This window comes from Meriones unguiculatus, chromosome 1 (genome assembly GCF_030254825.1).
Source record: "Meriones unguiculatus strain TT.TT164.6M chromosome 1, Bangor_MerUng_6.1, whole genome shotgun sequence".
In the NCBI taxonomy this organism is placed as follows: Eukaryota; Metazoa; Chordata; class Mammalia; order Rodentia; family Muridae; genus Meriones; species Meriones unguiculatus.
The window spans coordinates 81,259,780-81,279,958 of NC_083349.1; positions in this window are offsets into that span (position 1 = coordinate 81,259,780).

Genomic DNA, 20,179 nt, shown 5'->3' on the forward strand with positions numbered 1-20,179 from the left:
TATCTAGTGGAGACAACAGGTGTTTGCTAGGCCAAAGCCAAATAGTGAGCAAAGGTCATTTAGCTATTTAGTGAAAGTTATCGAGGACCCTAACTCATGGGTGGTAGACTGTGAGAACATCCGTTTGTAGAGCATCCGTGAGAAAACATCCCTGTGGTATCTTGCAGCACCCTATTTAACCCATGAAAGCACTCTTCCTGTCTCCTGCAGCAGCTAATTACCTTCCCCCTTTCCTGCCTTCTCCCTATATAAGTTGGGTAAAAATTTCTAATAAATGAAGCCTTGATCAGACAAACAGACTTGGCTTCCTTCCTTGCGCTTCTCGTCCCCTCCCATTCCTTCCACTCTCCTCCCTTAGGAACCCACGTTGAAGCCCTGCTGGTCGGGGCCATGTGTGAGAACCTATATTAATGTACATATACTATATACTATACTATATAGTATATGTACAGATACTATAAGTAACTTTTATTTACCTAAAGTAATTGTTGTTTTAGAGGCTCACTGCCTCCATCTGTCAACCTAGGCCTAGTCCTGGAAGCTTCTGACCTCTGTACAATCTAATCTAGGCCTAGAATGTTTTCAGCCTCTGAGACTCACAGCTGAATAAACTCGCCCTTTCTAGTTCTTTCTGAGCTCCGGCTGGCTAGTTCAACTCAGCTTTTCTGGCTCAAACTGGCATGAACTCAGGGGCTAACTCTTTGATCACCTCCCCTTACCAGGCCACAGAGGAGGACATTGCATCCAGTCCTGATGAGACCTGATAGGCTAGGGTCAGAAGAAAAGGGAGAAGGACCTCCTCTATCAGTGGACTGTGGGAGGGGTATGGGTGAAGAAGACGGAGGGAGGTGGCTATAGCTGGGATACAAATTTGAATACACTGTAATTAATAAAAAAAGAGAAGAAAATTAAAAAAAAAGAAAAATAGATAAAAGAAGTATCTCATCAGCTCTTGCAGATTTCTGGATTTCAGAACTTGTGTCATGCAAAGCAGAAAGACAGTCTTCAGGAAGCATTTCAAAGGTTTAGTAATGGTACTAGTTTGGGAGGTAGATTTCTGTTTTGCTCTTGCCTCTAAGGAGAGGTCAGATTAGCTGGTATTGGTCCTCTGGGTCCCAGCAAGGGCTGTCCTCAGGCTGGGTCTGCCTAGTTAGAGGACTGTTCATAGTTATATCTATGTCCTTTCCAGTAGAACTGTGTACCTTTTGATAAGTAATTTTAAAGGTATATACATCTATTTAATTATTTGTTGGTTGGTTGGTGGGAGGGTGGGTGGGTTTACTATGTGTGTGTACATCTATGTGTGTAGAGACTGGAGGACAACTTGTAGTCATTGGTTTCTCCTACCATGTGGAACCCAGGAATTGAACTCAGTTTACTAGCCTTGCAGCAAATACCTTTACTTGTTGAGCCCATTAAATAACTTAAATGTCTCCTGTAGGAAACAGGAAATCTTTCTTTCTTTCTTTCTTTCTTTCTTTCTTTCTTTCTTTCTTTCTTTCTTTCTTTCTTCTTTCCTTCCTTCCTTCCTTCCTTCCTTCCTTCCTTTCTTTCTTTCTTTTTTTCTTTCTTTCTTTCTTTCTCTTGTTGTTGTTGTTGTCTTTCTAGAATTCTTTCTCTTGTGGTTTCAAGGGCAAGCTCTTAAGCATCATTGGTTTCTACCAAGGGAAGAAATCAACTGATGAAGCTTAAACTTCAAGAACATTTAACACAAATGAGGCATGTGATTCGAGTGTCTATTGGTAACTTTCAGAGTAACCAAGAAGTGGCATTTGGAGAAACAGGAAAGGGCTAGTAAGGAGGCACAAGTTGCTTAGCTGACATAGCTGGAAGTCAGAAGGTCTTATGTCAACAAATTGAGAACGTTATTATGCTGTCACATTAATGCATAATGATGTTCCATATGACACAATCAACTGAATAGATGAAAATAGTTGATTTTCGAAAGTACTATGACAGTGAGACACAGGAGGGCAGAGGTCTATGGTTCCCGATGTCAGAGATTTGCCTTTCGCGCCTGCTTCTGGACCCTTGGAGTCACAAATAAGTCCTAGAGCCCTTTTTTTCTCCCCAACCCTAGTGAGGTCATGGACACTCTTAGGATCTTTGACGGCCTTACTAAGAAAAATATGGTCCATCCGTAACATCACCACCATCTGCACACTGCCAGAATGCAGACTGTCAGACTTCTTGGCTGACTCAGAATCTGCATGGCTTTAAAGTTTGAGGAGGGCCACTCCTATCTGCTAGAATCTCCTGAGGCCCCTCTCAGCCACCAGGGAAACTTCCACTCTCCAGTTGTCTCTCCCTTGACTTTCCTCCCATCCAATCTCCCTTTGGCTAGATAACGTTTTATATATATATATATGTATGTATATATATATGTATATATGTATATATGTATATATATACACACATATATATGTATGTATATATACACACATATATATGTATGTATACATATATATATACTGTACATATATACTGTATATATATACTGATTATCTACTCTTTGTACCTTTCCTCTCTGATAGATGTAGTTATTAATTATTGAAAACATTTCTTCCTCAAAACATATGAACCAAAAGCTAAGATGTAAAACTCTTTGCCTCCACTGTGAGATTTAAATCAATTAGTAAGCTGGGCACTTCCACAGATGCTTGGGAAGAAAGCTCTCTCCCCAGTGATCAGGGGGAAAATGGACAATGTGAAAGCTGGGGTCATCATCTCAAAGTATTCACAGCTATGCTGATTTTTAAAAATAGCCAAAGTTGGCCTGGAGAGATGGTTCAGGGATTAAAAACACTTGCTGCTCTTGCAGAGGACCCAGATTCCATTGTTGGCTCCCACATGGCCACTCACGGCTATCTACAGCTTCAGGTCTAGGGGATCTGACGCTCTCTCTGCCTTCCACCAGCAGCTGGTGTGTACGTGGAGCACAGACATAGACGAGGACAAAGCTTTCACAAATACAAAGTAAATAAAAGGAGATAAAGATTAAATTAAACAATGGGATTGTGCAAATAACTGAAGGTTGGGAAAGGCTTGGCATGGCATCTTACACTCTTCTAATATCCTTTCCTGGATTCCATTGTACATGCTTGTTCTGTCTGTCTTTCTAGATAGCAGAGGAAAGTGTGCAAGCAATTGACCAACTGAAGACAGATAGCTGATGAGAGTCAGGACACGGAGCCCTGAGGGACATTGTTAGAGAGAAGCAAGAGGGGGCTGAAGACCTGTTGCTCCCTAGGGGTTAAGTCTGAAATTTTTTTCTTTATTGTTTATACAGTATTCTGCCTCCATGTGAGCCAGAAGGCCAGAGGAGGGCACCAGACCTCATTATAGATGCTTATGAGCCACCATATAGTTCCTGGGAATTGAACTCTGGACCTTTGGAAGAACAGCCAGTGTTCTTAGCCTCTGAGCCATCTCTCCATCTTCAAAGCCTGAACTACTTACGCCTACAGAAACCAGTACAGTCTGGCCAGTGCAAGGCTTCATGAATATCTATAGAATGGGCAAACTTTACTGAAAGCAAGATGTTTTTTGTATTAAGTTACTTAGAGAAATGCAAGGCATAGTCTAATTCCACTTAATATGGAATGGCATGAAAGGAGAGGATCTGAAAGTGAACTATACTAATAACAAAGAAAAAGCAGTAAAACTGAAGTATACTTACATATAATATCTGCACAGCAGAAAACAGGGAAGGCAAACAAAATTAATGTTTTTGTATAGAGGATGCTCTGTTTCTCAGTTCTTTTGTTATTTATAAGTCAATATACAAAAGGGAAAATAAAAGGTGTGTGATCTAAGTAAAATATAAGAGAAATGTTCACTGTAAGACTAATGCTAAGAAGACTAAAGAGTCTGTGGGGGCTTGTTAGTAATGCCAAAAGCATACAGTTATTTTCAAGATTTTATTATGAAAAGAAATCAGAGTTGCTCATGTGTGAAAATACATAGAATAAGACAGTGAACACCATACAACTATAATAATGATCATTTTTACTGGAGGTGGGCAAATTATAGCCTGTCTTAGCCACTGTTCTATTGCTGTGACCACGACAACTTTTGTTTGTTTTGTTTTGTTTTTTGAGTCAGGGTTTCTATGGATAGCCCTTGCTGTCCTGGAACTTTCTCTGTAGACCAGGCTGGCCTTGAACTCATGGAGATCTAACTGCATTTACCTCCCAAGTTTTGGCATTAAAGGTCACATTGCCTGGTGACTATGGCAACTCTTTGTTTGTTTGTTTTTTGAGACAGGGTCCTGGACTCATTTTGTAGAGCAGGCTGGTCTCGAACTAATAGAGATCTACCTGCCTCTGCCTTCCCAAGTGCTGGGATTACAAGCATGCACCACCATGGCACTCTTAATAAGAAAAGCATTTAACTGAGGCTTGCTTACAGGCTCAGAAAGCATGGGGACACACAGACATGATGTAGGAGAAGGATTCAAGAGTTCTACATTCAGATCTACAGGTAGCAGGAAGAGAGAGACACTGGGTCTGGCTTGAGCATTTGAAACCTGAAAGCCCAACCCCAATGACATACTTCCTCCACATCTACTCCAAAACCACACATCCTGATCCTTTCAAATAGTGCCACTCCCTAGGAGCAAATGGGGGCAGATTCTCATTCAAACCACCACACAGCCCAAAGTCTGAATCACAGCCTCATTGTTTCTATAAATAATTTTTTATTGGACACATAGTTATTTCTTTGTCTTTTGCCTGTGAGTACTTCCACATACAATGGCAGAGTTGAACAGTAGAAGCAGACACTTTCATGAACAGTTACTATTGGGTTTGTTTTCCCCAGTTTTTCGAGGAGAATCTATGCTTCCCACTCAGGTATAGTTGCCAGCTACCCTTGATTACCTTGAGGCAAATACTCAGTGTTAAGCTTCAACAATCTGGAACAATCAGCTGAGGTGACTTTAACATTTCAAAGCATACCTCCAGGTTCTCCCAGCATCCCTTAGTCCCTTCCTGTTACAGGGTATGGTGGCACACCTGCTCTCTACCCAGAACTTTCAAGCCCAGGAGCTTGGCTGCCCTTCCCCCAAAGACTTCTCCCCATATAACCCAGAGGTTACTGACCCTCTCTTTTGCTTCTTTCATATCTTTGGCCTCCTGGCTGTTGTACTTGTCTCCCTTCTCTCTCCCTCCCCCTATTCCCACATGTGTCTGCCTTTGGCTATGTCTTCCTTATAGCTATAATAAACTTTCTCCTCCACCACACCTAGGAGCAGTTATGTCCTTTACTTTTTATTTCTTTTTCATTCACTCATCATTTGAGATATATATATATATATATATATATATATACATATATATTTTTTTATTATTATTATTTTCCTAAATCCTAATGTCATTGCCATTCTCAAAAAGGGATTTAGTATGAACCCCTTAATATCATCAAGTAATTGTTAGGTCCAAAGTGGGCTCCCAAAATGGTAGTTCTACTGACAATGTCTGGAGTAATAGTCTGGGCTCAGCTCAGGCTAAACTGTGACTTGGAAAATAGCATTGCTATCAGGTAAACAAAAAACCTAAACTCATTGTTCCTGTGAAGTATGTTTCTGTTTGTCAGGAAAAGCCTTATTTCCTGTATCTGCCTTCAATGGCCAACTACCTCTGGCAAAGGGCATCTAGTTCCTCATTAACCAAAACAGCCTGCTACAGACCAAAGCACCACGCTAAATCTCAGGCTTTTCTGGCCTGCACCTCTGCTCCCACTAAAGAGACAAGACTTTTCCTGCTTCCTGCTGTTCTTAGTCCTGCCCCTTTCGTGCCCGGAGACAGCCTGGCAGCCTGCTCTTTTCAAATAAACTATCTTTCTACTCAGAGAGTGATACCACAGTGCCGTGGTTTCGCTGGTTACTCGGGACCCACTTATGATAACCAGCTCCTGCTCACATTTCTGTTGACTTCCAGGTCTTTGTAGTTTCTTGGTTCAGTGTGATTTTCTTTTTATGTTTTATATATAATTTAATTTATCATTTGTTTCTATCTATCTATCTATCTTTCTTTCTTTCTATCTATCTATCTATCTATCTATCTATCTATCTATCTATCTATCTATCTATCTGTCTGTCTGTCTGTCTGTCTGTCTATCTATTGTCTATCTATTTTGTATCCCAACTACAGTTTTCCCTCCCTCTTTCTCTTCCCAATTCCATCCCTCCTCTATCCCCCAACCTGTCCATCCACTTCTCTGTTTCTCTTCAGAAAAAGACAGGCCTCTGATGGATCTCAACCAGCCATGGTATATCAAGCCCTTAGTTAAATGTTGTTTTTTGTTGTTGTTGTGTTGTTGTTGTTGTTTTTATAAAAGTTGCCTTGGTCAGGGTGTCTCTTCATAGCAACAGAACAGTGACTAAGACAGGTAGAGACTTTGTTCAGGCCCTCCTCTAAGAGGAAAATTGCCCTATCTATAAGGGCCTGGTATACATACTTGGCCTCATTTTCTCACATAACTTCTTATCTTTGGAATAGGGTCCTGTCTAAAAGAGTGTTGCATGCCTCCTCTGTTTAATTTTCTCACATAGTTAGAAGATGTAAGATATACTTATTTGTTTACCCTTGTGCTAAGCAAAGAGTAAACAATGGAAAAATGTAAACTCCAGAAAAAAAAAGCAAGACCTTTTCCACATTGTTCTCTAATGGGTTGGCTAATGCTTGGCATGTGGGGTTTTGTGGCATGTTTGTTGAATATACAAATACATGATGTCACACTGATCTCCCATCATATTTCTATCTTATTTTGATACTGTGCTCTATTCTCTGGTATTGGTGCTCATAACTTTTAAACAAAATTCTTAGCTAGATAAGGGGGTAGGTGGCACAGCTCTTTTGCTTTCCCACAAGGGCTAGCGCAGGTCCAGGAACACAGTAGTCGCTCTGTGAGTACTCTGAGTTATAGTGGTGCCATGCTGTTAGCTAATTCTTAAAAATGAGGTTGAAATCACCCATAGTTCATCCTTTGTGTGCTGTAATCTTAAATCCAGAGAAGGCGCAGGTCACTGAAGAACGAAGGTACAAAATGGGCCAGGCCTATTCATTTTCATATATTTATGGACAAATTCCTTTCTGAAAAGTTCCCTGGGGCCCTGGATTTTAATTGCTTTTTCATGTATGTCTGGGTGTTTTGCTGGCACTCATGTCTGTGCGCCATGTGTATGCAGTGGCTGTGAAGGTCAGAAGAAAGATGGCTGAGAGTTACTGCATAGGTCTTGGGAATCAAACCTGTGTCCTCAGCAAGAGCAATATGCACTCTCAATCACTACATCATCCCCCAGCCTCAGGCACGGGATTTTAAATGCAGCACAGTGTCAGTGTGACCATGCATTCCTCTAACAACTGTATAAACCATGTCCTGCTGGCAGATAGTGACTGTCTATCCTACAGAACATCTGGTAACTAAAGATACTCATGTTTATTGGATTTGACTAGTTCACCATGTCCATAAATTAAAATAAACATAAGTTCAAAGTGGGATTCTAAAGTAACTACCAAGAGATCCGTTTTTTTTTCAAGTCAATTAAAAGGTCGTTATCAAGTGTCCTATCTTAGATAATTTATATCTCTTGGCTTCATTGTATCCTCTTGGAAATTAAAGATACTATTTCTTTCCCCCTCCTCTTGGTTGCTTTTTTTTTTTTCTGACCTAGTAAACTTTGATTCTTCTGCTCTCTCTGTCTGCATAATGCAGCTAAGTTTAACACAACTCTTATATTTAATGGCTTCATTTCATAAGGGCCTTTATCAAGCTGAAACATCTGTGCATGGCTTCCATGATTGATAGCAGGCTGATCCTGGGAAAGTGGTTTTAATTACTACAAGCTCTGAAATGCCCAAAGGAACTTCAGACCTCACTACAGTGAGGTTGAATAACCTCTTGATTTTCTAAGTAGGACCTAGGAGGGCATATCTGTCCAATTAAAATAAACTGAAGAATATGCAATATCCCACTGATTGAGAGAGTGTCCTCCTGGCTGCTTGGGATGATACCCCCAGCCATTAGCAACAACGAAGGGTATACAGAAGATACCCAATAAATCATCATCATAGGCGAATGAGGGCTGCCAGAGGTAGATTTGCTTTTCTTTCTTTTAAAGACATACATGCACTTTCAGATGCTTGTAGAGTCCAGAAGAGAGTGTTGGATTCCTTCTAAGTGGTAGTATAGAAGAGTATGAGCTGGCAACCAAATTTTGGTCTTTTACAAGAGCAGCAAGTGTTCTTAACCACTGAGCCACCTCTCCCGCACTAGATTTGTGTTTCTGAGGTTCCCTCTACAGCTCTTATATAGCAGGAAATCCCTAGAGCCTGGCACTCATGTTTCTAGTTCACTTCTGCCATCTTCCTACCCTACAGCCCTCAGTCCAGCTCAGAAAACAGGAATCCACAATCCTTCTCATGGAATCAGTAAGAGGCTGCAATGAGAGTATGCATGTTTTGCAAACTGCTAGGGCCCGCCTGGGGTTTATAAGTACAGGAGGCAGTGACTTAGCCCTTTCGGTAACAAGAGAACATCTTCCCTGATCTATATTTAAGCTTTAGGGGAGTTCTGTGTCCCAGCAGAAATGTTGAAGATGCTGATGCCTCCGGTGCTTAACACCTAAGGTGCCTATGGTGGTTTGAACAAAAATAGTTCCCATATACCCATAAAGGAGTAGCACTATTAGGAGGTATGGCCTTGTTGGAGAAAGTATGTCATTATAGGCTGGGCTCTGAGGTCTCAGAAGCGTAAACCAGGCCTGCCTAATCACTCACATTTTTTTCTGCCTGCCTGAGGATCCAGATGTAGAACTCTCAGCTCCTTCTCCAGCACCATGTCTACCTGCGTGCCACCATGCCTCTCACCATGATGATAATGGACTGGACCTCTAAACTGTAAGCCAGACCCAACTAAATGTTTTTTATAAGAGTTGCCACGGTCATGGTGTCTCTTCACAGCAATAAAACCCAGACTAAGACAGTGCCCAAACACCCAGAGTTTCTTAAATCCATAGATGCAGACCTTGTAAGCATAAGGCAGGCCCTATTTCAAGACTCAAGACCTCTTCACAGCTCCTTTAGAGGCCAGAGCTAGGCCTTGGGAGAATCTAGGGTGGAACTTCAAACTTTTGCCTTGTCTTTAACCTAAAAGATATTGTGGTACTCAACATAATATAATCCTAGTGTCTCTAAGCCCTTGCTTTCCCATTGGTACTGGATTCTCACGGTGTCTTAGCATCCACACAGCATTTGCATGTAGCTGTTAACCTTTTCAAATAGGGTGAGCTCAGTCTGCCATTGTTGCCTTTCTATTGATGTTGCAAAGTGCCTGAAAAAATTATCTTAAAAAGAGGAGACATACCACAGAGGGCCTCTGAAAGCCTCTGCCCTTCAGACTATCAAAGCAGATGCTGAGCCGGATGGGCAACTGTTGGGCAGGTGAACGGAATTTTAGATAAGAACTGGGAAATAGTAAGAGCTGGAGAGGACAGGGTCTCCACAAGGAGAGCAACAGAACAAGAAAATTTGAACATAGGGAACTTCCCAGAGACTCATACTCCAACCAAGGACTATTCATGGAGATAACCTAGAACCCCTGCACAGATGTAGCCCAGGGCAGTTCAGAGTCCAATTGGATTACATAGTAATGTGAAGAGGGACTGCCTCTGACATAATCTGATTGGCCTGCTCTTTGATCACCTCCCTCTGGGGGGGGAGCAGCCTTACCAGGCCACAGTAGAGGACAATACAGCCACTTTTGATGTGAACTGACAGACTAAGATCAGAAAGGAGAGGAGAACCTCCCCTATTAGTGGACTTGGGGAGTGGCATGCAAGCAGAGGGAGGAGGGAGGGTGGGATTGGGAGGAGAGGAGGGAGGGGCTTATGGGGGGATGCAGAATGAATAAAGTGTAATTGATGAAAAATTTAAGAAAAAAGGGAAAAAAATAACTTAAGAACCTTAAATGACTTTCAAAATTGGAGGAAAACATGGAGTTAGTCAATTGGCATGGAGCACATCTCGCCCCTGGGGGCAATGGTCTCCTGAACCTACTCAGACCTCGGACACCACCACTGCTAGTTCTAGAACTGACGCAGGATGTTCCAACGAGGGGTTAAGGCTTCTCATAATATTTCCTATAAGCCCACACCTGTTTGTCTATATCCCCCATTTTTATTCATAATTAGCCAGATAGAACCAAGTAATTGTGGTAATGATACTTGCTTTTTTGCCCAATGCTGGAATGCTAGTAAATTTAGGTATGCCCTGGGTACTCGCATGCCTCACTGGGTGCCTGTGCCCATTGATGCCCCTCACGCTATGACTCTCTTCAGACAGAAAAGGGATCTTGGAACTAACAGCCACCATTGTTACTACCATCTCATTGACGGCTGTTGGAGCTACCACCAGGGCATCAGCCATGAGTCATACTGGGCAGACTGCTCAGACCCTGAATAATCATTTAGCCAATGTAGCTCATGCCTTAGTTGTACATAAAGGAATTAATGCTCAACTAAAAGGAAGCTTGATGGTGTTCAATCAGAGGATTGACCTCTTGCAGGAGCAAATTGATACCCTATGGCAAATCGCTCAACCTGGCTGTCAATGAAAGTATGCTGGACTTTGTGTCACTAGCATACAACATGAGAATTTTTCCTGTGCTGCAAATCTGTCTAAACAATTGTCGAGCTATATTTTAGGTAATTGGACTGGAGAATTCGATACTACGATGGAGCAGCTGAGAGTGGCCATTGTCACAGTAAATTCTACCGGAGTGGACGCAGGACTAGCCACAGGATAATCAACATGGATTGCTGCAGCCATGAATCATCTGAAGGAATGGGTGGGCATGGGAGTGTTAGCAGGCCTTCTGGTGTTGGTCTCCTTGGTTTGCCTGTGATATATATGCAAGATTAGAGTCTCACAACAGCGTGATGCAGCCATGATCATTCAGGCCTTTACAGCCATTGAAGCAGGACATTCTCCCCAAGCATGGTTGGATACCATAAAAAGCTAAAATGATACGCTCAGGATGCGAGGCTAAGCACTGCACTCAGGGTCAGCCGCTTTGGACCCAGAGAAGAGCATGTCTGATTGCATGCGGGTTGATGCCCCAGGTCCCGCCTCCGAGAAAAAGGTATCGGACGGGTCTGATGCTCTTTGGGTGGATGACACCTAAATGAACATCTGTACAAAGTCCCAATTTATTTCTAATATCAGAGATCAGACCTCTACTCTTGCCTGATGCGTCTAAAACAAAAAGGGGGAACTGTAGAGAGCTGCGGAATGCTATGCCTTAAAGATGGAGCTGGTTTCCGGCTTCCACCTTCCCGATGGTGAGTGCTCTCTGTCATGAACAATTCCACATTTGGCTAAGGCTGAGGATCTGGCTTGCTTCCATGTATGTGGACCTATCTGCATTGCCCCCGTGGCACGCCTGGGTTGGCTACCCAGAGGCTATTTAAGCTGTGGGCTGGCTTTCCCCGGGGTCCGAGGATTGTTCAATGTTCCTGAATAAACTGCATTGAAAAAAAAATTAATTAATTAAAAAAAAAAAAAGAAATACCTTACACTGAAAAAAAAAAAAAAAAAAAAAAAAAGAGGAGACATTCACTTAGGCTAAGGGGCTCAGAGATTTCAAGCCATGGTCACCTGGCCCTGAGGCTTTGAGGCCTGTAGTAAGGTGGCACATATTCTTGGTTGTCAACTTGACTATATTTGGAATTAACTAGAACACAAATACGGAGGGCACACCAGCGAGGAGTTTTTGATTGATTTGAAGATAGGAAGATCCACTTATAATCTAGATCTTGAGATGGGAAGGCACACCTTTAATCTGGGCCACTCCTTCTTCTGGAAGCTTGTGTAAGGACAGGGAAGAAGGAAGGTTTTGCTCTTTGCCTGCTTGCCCTCACCTTGCTGACAAGTCCATTCCTTCACTGGTCTTACAGCCTACTTCTTTGGGATTGCAGCGTATACTGAAGACCAGCTGAGACATATATCCTTGTGGGCAGAACAGCTACTGGGTTCTTGGACTTTCTCTTCATAGCCAGCCATTGTTGGATTAGCTCGTCTGCAGGTTCTAAGTTATCCCAATAAATGTCATATATATGTATATATGTATACACACACACACATTCATTCTATAAATTCTGTTATTAGAGAGAAACCTGACTAATGCATCATAACCCAATTTCCTTCTAGTCCTCACTTCCTAAAGGTTCTTCATCCTGATAGTGCTGGCCACTAAGCCTTTAACCTATGGCCTTTGGGCACATATGTTTTGTTTTAATTTCTTTTCTGTTACTATGACAAAAGCAATTTGTAGGAGGGAAAGGAACTTTGTGGAACTTGAAGATCTCAATCCATCACTGAGGAAAGCCAGGGCAGGCACAACAGGCAGGAACCTGGAGGCAGGATCCAGGGAGGAATTCTACTTGCTGGCTTTCTCACTGGCTCATGGTCAGCTTGCTTTTTTATCCAGCCCAGGTCCAGTTTTCCTAAGTCTTTCACTTGTCCTAGGGTTGCTGCTGCCCACAGTGGGCTGGCTCAGTCTTCTCAGACACCGAAGTATGATTTAGGCAATTCTTCAGTTGAGACTTTCCGCTTAGATGACTCCAGGCCATTTCAAGCTGACTAGTAAAGCTAACTAGAACAAGTTCTAAGCACTCTCCTGTCTTAGTCAGCATTCTATCACTGTGCAGAGACACCATGCCCACAACATCTCTTGTAAAGGACAACATTTAATGGAGGCTGGCTCACAGTTTCAGAGGTTTAGTGTCATTATGGTGGGATCACATACCACATAGCCCTTCTCACAACATGGGCTCTCAGCAAAGGCTCTCATGAAGTCCTAAGTTTGTTCCCAACACATACACACACACACACACACACACACACACACACACACACACACACAAAAAAAAAAAAGGAGGCGAGAAACAGGAAATATACCCTACCATGTCCCTGAAGAGAGAATAGAAATATTTGTTACATGGTACTAATTATGGCCATAGTTCTTGTAGTAGGAATAATAACAGCCACCCAGATATCCTACTTACTAACTCCTAGATTGTATTACATGGCAAAGGGAAACAGAGGTTTATGTGGAATTGGATGGTATTGAAATAGGGAGATTATCCTTATCCATAAATGTGGCCACACAAAACAGAAGAGGTAGGGAAGAAGAGAGCCCAAGGGAGAAATGTAGTAGAGCTGGCTTAGAAGCTGGAGAAGGTAGTTGCTCTGACTTGCGCATGGTATGCGCCCTACTCTTCAGGTACTTCTGTTAGGAAGGAGGACCCAGCAGAAGGCCACTGGGGTCTTTGCCTTTAAAAGGGATTGATGTGCCTGGTATGGTGGAGCATGCTTGTAGTGCCAGCACTCTGGGAGGCAGAGGCAGAGCACTGTGAGTTAGAGGCCAGCCTGCTCTATAAAGCGAGTCCAGGACAGCCAAGGCTACACAGAGGAACCCTGTCTCAAAAAAAAAAAAAATAAACAAACCCAAACAACAACAAAGGAATTGGTACAGTCTTTCAGAGCCTGGTCAGTTCCCATAATAGGTTGTTACAAAAGAGCAAGGCTGGCCTGCTTCCTGTTCTGCCTGTGTTCTTACCACATGATCATTCTCACCGGTGCTTCCACATGCCCCCATCTGGCATGTGGCAGAAGCAGGAGGGCCTTTACCAAACCTGGGGGTGATGCCTGTGCCCTTGCCTTGAGCCTTCCTAACTGTGAGCTACATACATTTCTTTTCTTTATAAAGTTCCCAGTCTCAGGCAGTTCATTATGGTAACAGAAAATGGAGTTACACGGGAACGAAGGAACGGTAGACTGCATCCAGAAGCTTGAAAAGGCAAGAAAGCAGATTCTCTCTTGACCCTCCAGAAGGAATGCAGCCCATCTGGCAAACTTTGATTCAAGTAGGCCTCTGTCTGGTATGTATGTATGTATATATTTGGGTTTTGGGAACAGGGTTCCTCTGTGTATAGAGGGCCCTTGCCTGGCATTTATTTATTTATTTATTTATTTATTTATTTATTTATGTATGTATGTTTTTTGAGATAGGATTTCTTTGTGTATAGTGCCCTGTGGCTATCCTAGAACTTTGTAGACCAGGCTGGCCTTGAACTCACAGAGATCTGCCTGCCTCTGCCTCCCAAGTGCTGAGATTAAAGGTGTGTACCACCACACCCAGCCCCTATCTGGTTTTTAAATTACCAATTGTATCATGAATTTGTGTTATTTAAAGCCAATAAAGTTGAAGCAACTCGTTACAACAATAGAAAACGAATATGTCTCACTTTAAAAAATTACTTTCCTTGTTTCTTGTTTTCTAATCATAAATACATGATCAAGTTTGGGACACACGAAGTAGAAACATGTAATATAAAAATAATCCTTGCCAGACGTGGTGGTAGTCCCAGTACTCAGGAAGCAAGGCAGGCAGATCTCTGAGTGTGAGGGCAGCCTGGTCTACAGAGCCAGTTTTAGGACAGCCAGGACTACACAGAGACACCCTGTCTCAGAAAAAGAAAAAAAAAGAAGAAGAATGAATGAATGAAAGGAAGAAAGCAAGACACAAGGTTAGAGAGGATGCCATTTAGTATCACTTTTGCAGGATATAAATACATATATATTCTGTTTCAAGATTAGATCATACAGCATATATAGTCTGCCTTTTTTTTTAAGCAAGACAATCTTTATTTTATTTATTATTTATTTTTAATTTGTGTGAGTGTTTTGCCTGCATGTTACTGTGCATCACATGGGTGCCCAGTGCCTATGGAGGTCAGCAAAAGGCATCAGATGGTTGTGAGCCACCGTTAAGATACTGGGAATTGAACCTGGGTTCTCTGGGAGATTATCCAATGCTTTCAGCCACTGAGTCCTCTCCAGCTCCAGCCTGTCTTTGATTTAGTAGTGGCTTAAGTTTTACTATGTCTAAAATGTTCTGTGTTGCCTCAAAACAGTCACACGTGGTTGAAATGTGATATGCACTGTAAATGAAAAATCCACACCAGATTTCAAAGACTTAGTGTGAAAAAATAAAATATCTTATAATTAAAATAACTTTAATTACATGTTGAAACAATAATATCTTTGCCTGGGGCTGGGGCTGCCGCTCAGTGGTTGGGTGCTTTGGCTAGCATGAGATTTCCTGGGCTCAACCCCATAAAGGCAGATAAGGGGCTGGAGAGACTGCGTAGAGGGGAGGAGTGCAGTGTGCTCTTGCAGAGAACCTGAGTTCAGTGTCCAGTGCCCATGCTCTGTAACCAGAGCTCTGGGGGAAGCTGATGCTGTAACGCCAGGTTCATGGGACCCTTAGAGACCACCAGGAGACGACTCGATGCAATTGCAAGAGAGCTTTATTACGAGAGCGATCGAACTTGGGACCCAAGTCTCACTGACACAGCAGTAGAGAAGTGGGACTCTGAGCTCTGAGCGGGAGGGGGGGGCATAAGTCTTGGCGTTACAGAACTGGATGAAGTTTAGCAGGGCGGGGTGACCTTTTCTGAGGCACACAATCACAATGGCTAAGGCATGTACTCAGAATGGCTATTTTTCTAAACCATATCTGAAACATTGGGGAGAATTTCTCCACCCGATTTCCAACCGATTCCCATTGATTATTGCCAGGGAGTTTGTCTCTATTTTCTATGAAGCATTTATTCTGTTATATTTCCTGGAGGCTGTTGCTAGGAGAGTTAACTTTGTTTTCTGCCAGGTGTACATTCTGTAATATTTCCTGGTACCTGAATTCAGGTACCACTCAAGATCTTTATTTCAAAATGGAGTTATATTCAGGGTAACTTAAACTCTTCAATGCCACAAATGCACACACATACACATAATCATAAGTGATAAAAACTAATTGTTGTAAAAAGCCAAATAAATATAAACAAAAGCCTACCAATATTTGGATTTTATTGGTTTGAATCAATCATTAACATTGATTTTCTTGTTTTTCTTTGCTTTTGAATGTGACTATTAGAAAATTATTATCCCTATGCTAGCTTTGTGCTTCTACTGTATAACACAGTTCTGACATACTAGGCTTAAGATGTAAAATGCTTGCTTCTTTCTTAAGATTTATTTTATTGAGTTGGGTGGTGGTGGCACACACTTTTAATCCCAGAACTCTGCAGGTGGATCTCTAAATTCAAGGCCAGCCTGATCTACACAGTAAGTTCCAGGACAGCTAGAACTACACAGAGAAATCCTATTTCAAAACAAAACAAATGCCAGGCATGATGGCATATGCCTTTAATCCCAGCACTCCCTCCAGAGGCAGAGGCAGGTGGATTGCTGTGAGTTTGAGGCCAGCCTGGTCTACAAAGTGAGTCTAAGACAGCCAACGCTACACAGAGAAATCCTGTCTTGAAAAACCAAACCAACCAACCAAACAAACAAAAAACCTAAAACAAACAAACAAACAAATCCCGAAACAAAACAAAAAAGAAAGAAAAGGAAAAATATTTATTTCATTATTTGTAATTACGTGATTGTGGGTGCAGTGCTGTGAAGGACAGCGGCATCGGGTCTCTGTGAATGACAGGTGGTTGAAAGCTGCCTCCTATGTGTCCTGGGAACTAAACTCGGTCCTCCAGAAGATCAATGCATGTTTTTAACTTCAGAACTATTTCTCAAGTGTCCCCAAATGCTTACTTTTAAAACTTACCATATTTTGACACTATTTATTCTGCAAATGAAATAAAATTACTCCTACAAATTAATAAAAATTCCATTATAAATGTGAGTTATTAATATCATTTGTTTTTCCAAACAACACTTGCCCCAGGTAAGCATGCAACACCGTGGGGCCTCGCGCACTTGCAGATCTACAAAGCTCCTTTACCACACTGTATTCTCCTCCCTGGAAGATTTTCCCACCATTCATTTTAATCCAAGTTGTAGAATTAAGTTTCATTGACCTGTCTAGGACCTGTGCTCATTCTCAACAAATCACTGTGGACAAGGGGATGTATGACACCACCACTCTTAGATCTTATTTGAAACTGGAATAAGATTTGGACTTTTTAAACTGTGTGGAGGAAAGTGGGAAGGACTGATTCTGGAAAGCAATCAGACATGGGCACTGGAAGTAGAGAGGGAGAGATACAAATTAACAAAAGGACAGAGGGAGGACTCCATGCTCCTGTCTACTTAGAAGCACTAGACACATTTCATTTGTACAACAACCAACAAAGTCGGTGCCATTTTAAGGGGTGGGGAATAGACTAAGAGGGGTGGGAGACTACACTCTTAACTTCCAAGTCAAGTCTTACCAAATACAAATGTGTCAAAATAACTTTTGTAACTTGCCAGTTCCTAGAGAAAATAAAAATAAATAGTATTAAAAACTACAGAAACAACATAAATACATGGAGACCAAACAATATACTCTTAAAGGAACACTGGGTCATTTAAATCAGGGAGAAAATTTTTTAAAAAGTTGTAAGCTGGGCATGGTGGCCCATGCCGGTAATCCCAGCACTCAGGGAGGCAGAAGCAGTTAGATTTCTGTGAGGTCAAGGCTAGCCTGTCCACAAAGCAAGTCCAAGACAAACCAAGGCTACACAGAGAAACCCTTTCTCAAAAAAACATAAAACACAACAAAACAAAAAAACAAAAGTTCTAGAATCAAATGATGAGAGCACAACTAATGGGAACCTTTGGATACAACCAAAGGCAATTACTTCAAAGAGGGAAGAGTGTTTGCATTAAAAATGCAGGAAGGCCAGCCATAGTGGCACATGCTTCTAATACCAGCACTTGGAAAGCAGATGTAGGCAGATTTCCAGAAGTTCACCAGGGCTACAGTGACCCCATCTTAAAAATAAATGGAAAAACAAGAACAAGAACAATAACAAACTATAGGAATGTCTCAAACAACCTAATGATGCACCTCAGGGTTTGTGGTGGAGAGTCAGAGAAATTGTGGGGGAGCAGAAATTAGTAAAATAGAGACTGAAAGAACAATACATAGACTGAACCAAAGAATTGGTCTTTGAAAAAAAATAAGCAAGATAGGCAAAACCCTAGCCAAACTTACTGAAGGAAGAAAGAAAAAAAATCTACATTAATAATAAAAGATGAAAAAGAGGAGGTTTCTACAGATTCCATTGAAGTTCAGATTTCACTAGGGAATATTTTAAAAACAGTATTCTAAAAACCTGGAAAATGTAGAAGAAATAGGTAGCATTCTAGACTCAAATGTTCTACCACATTTAAATCTAGGGTATCATCAACTTAGAGCCAAAATTGATGTGAAGGGTGTAATAAAAATCTGCACAAGGCACAGGCTATGCAGTCTATACAAAGGACGTAAAGAGCAGCTAACACCAGTGTCCCTGAAACTGTCCTATGAGATAGAAAAGGAACAAACAGTACAAACTCACTCCATGAATCCAGCATTATTTTGATACCAAAATCAAGTAAGATATTTGCTAGCTATAATAGACAGTGGTGAGTATTTTTCACGTGCTAGTTCTAAAGTGAGTCCCCAAAATGGCAGGGCTGGTGACAGTGACCTAAACATAAGGACCTTTTTGCTAGGTAAACAGGCCTAAAAATGGGATTTGTTTGCCAGGGAGCAGCCTTAATTCTGCCCTCAAAGATTGGCAAAAGCATCCAGTCCCAGGTCAATCTGAACAGCTCAAAGACCTCATACTGTTTACTGTCGTATAAAATCTGCTTTTCTGCCATTTTGCTGCCCCTCCAGCAGAGAGAGTGTAAAGGTTAACATTGTGCTTTAAGTTTAAATTACTGTGCCTAAGAGATCTGTAAAACCAGTAAGCCCCACTTGCCCAAGGACAGGTAACTTCCTATAATGCTGGGGGCTGTTGCTCATGTAAGATAATAAACCACAGTGTTTTCACTTCTGTAAACAAGCTCGGTTGCCCCAACTTTACAGGATGTGCTTAATCACACAAAGGTGGAAATTGCCTGGAGGTGCTAAGGAAGAAAATACATCAGGATTAGGCAGAGGTGGGAAGCCTGTGGGGTTTGCCTTCTTAAACCATTGACTAGTTTATAATTTGGTGTCATACTCTGGGAATCCCAGATATGACAGTGTCCATCATCCTAGCTAGCATTTCAGATTTGGCTCAAAAATTGTAGTAGTGGTCTTATTCTAACCAGGTGGGATTAACAATACCCTTGGCACTTGATCCCCAATATACCTTTCTTTCCAGTGTTGGAGCTTATTTGAGACAAAGCTGCAGTCATCTTTGTATTCAGCTTCCATTTTGTTTCTAAGGTGAAATTAAGTTCAAAAATTTAAACTTTTCAACTCTGCTTCCTGGAAGCAGTTGCACAGCTGCTACTAGCAGACCCTGCCAGAGGTCGAGCTCACCTTATATTTTACAATGATTCAATAGTGTTATAACCTGGCTATACTTTGGATGTACTCTAGAAGCCCCTAAGCCTTTACCTCGCTTGCCTCTCTTAGGATCAATCAGCTTAAAGGTTAGCTGATAATACTAGAGATACAGTTGCTATGAAACCAGTCCAGATGGCCAGCCCAGAACTGTTTATAGTCATGGCACCTAAAGTAAACCAATCATTTCAAAAGTCAATTTCCCTCACCCAATCATGTAATGCCAAGGCATGTAACTCCTTGCTTGTGGTTTTTTTCCTTTAAAAACCTTGTTCCCCTAGACCACCCAGCCACATACCTCTCTGTTTCCACAGGGAGCTTGTACCCAATATACCCTCATGTATTTTGCAGTAGAGTCAGTTCCCGGTGGTAACTTTGGGGGTCTGGAGAACTGGGCATAACACTTGTTGGGATCTTAAGCAGGCATCTTTATGGCTAGGCCTAAGGGACCCTATGAACTGGTTATTAGGCCACCTGCAAGACCACCACTGACTACCGGAAACTACCTGCGCATGCTCTGGGTCGCCTTATAAGAGAACTCAAAGTCCTCTCTCTCTCTCTCTCTCTCTCTCTCTCTCTCTCTCTCTATCTCTCTCTCTATCTCTCTATCTCTCTCTATCTCGTTCTCTCCTAGCTCGTCCAGAGATGGTCTCTGTGACCCTTCCCCTTCCCCTAATAAACCTCCCACACGGAACCAGCCACATGGAGTGATTTGTGAACCTGCCATGTAACCCTTTTGCACAATTTCTATCAACACCTCCCTGCCTAATCAGGGTTCCTAAACCTCCACTCT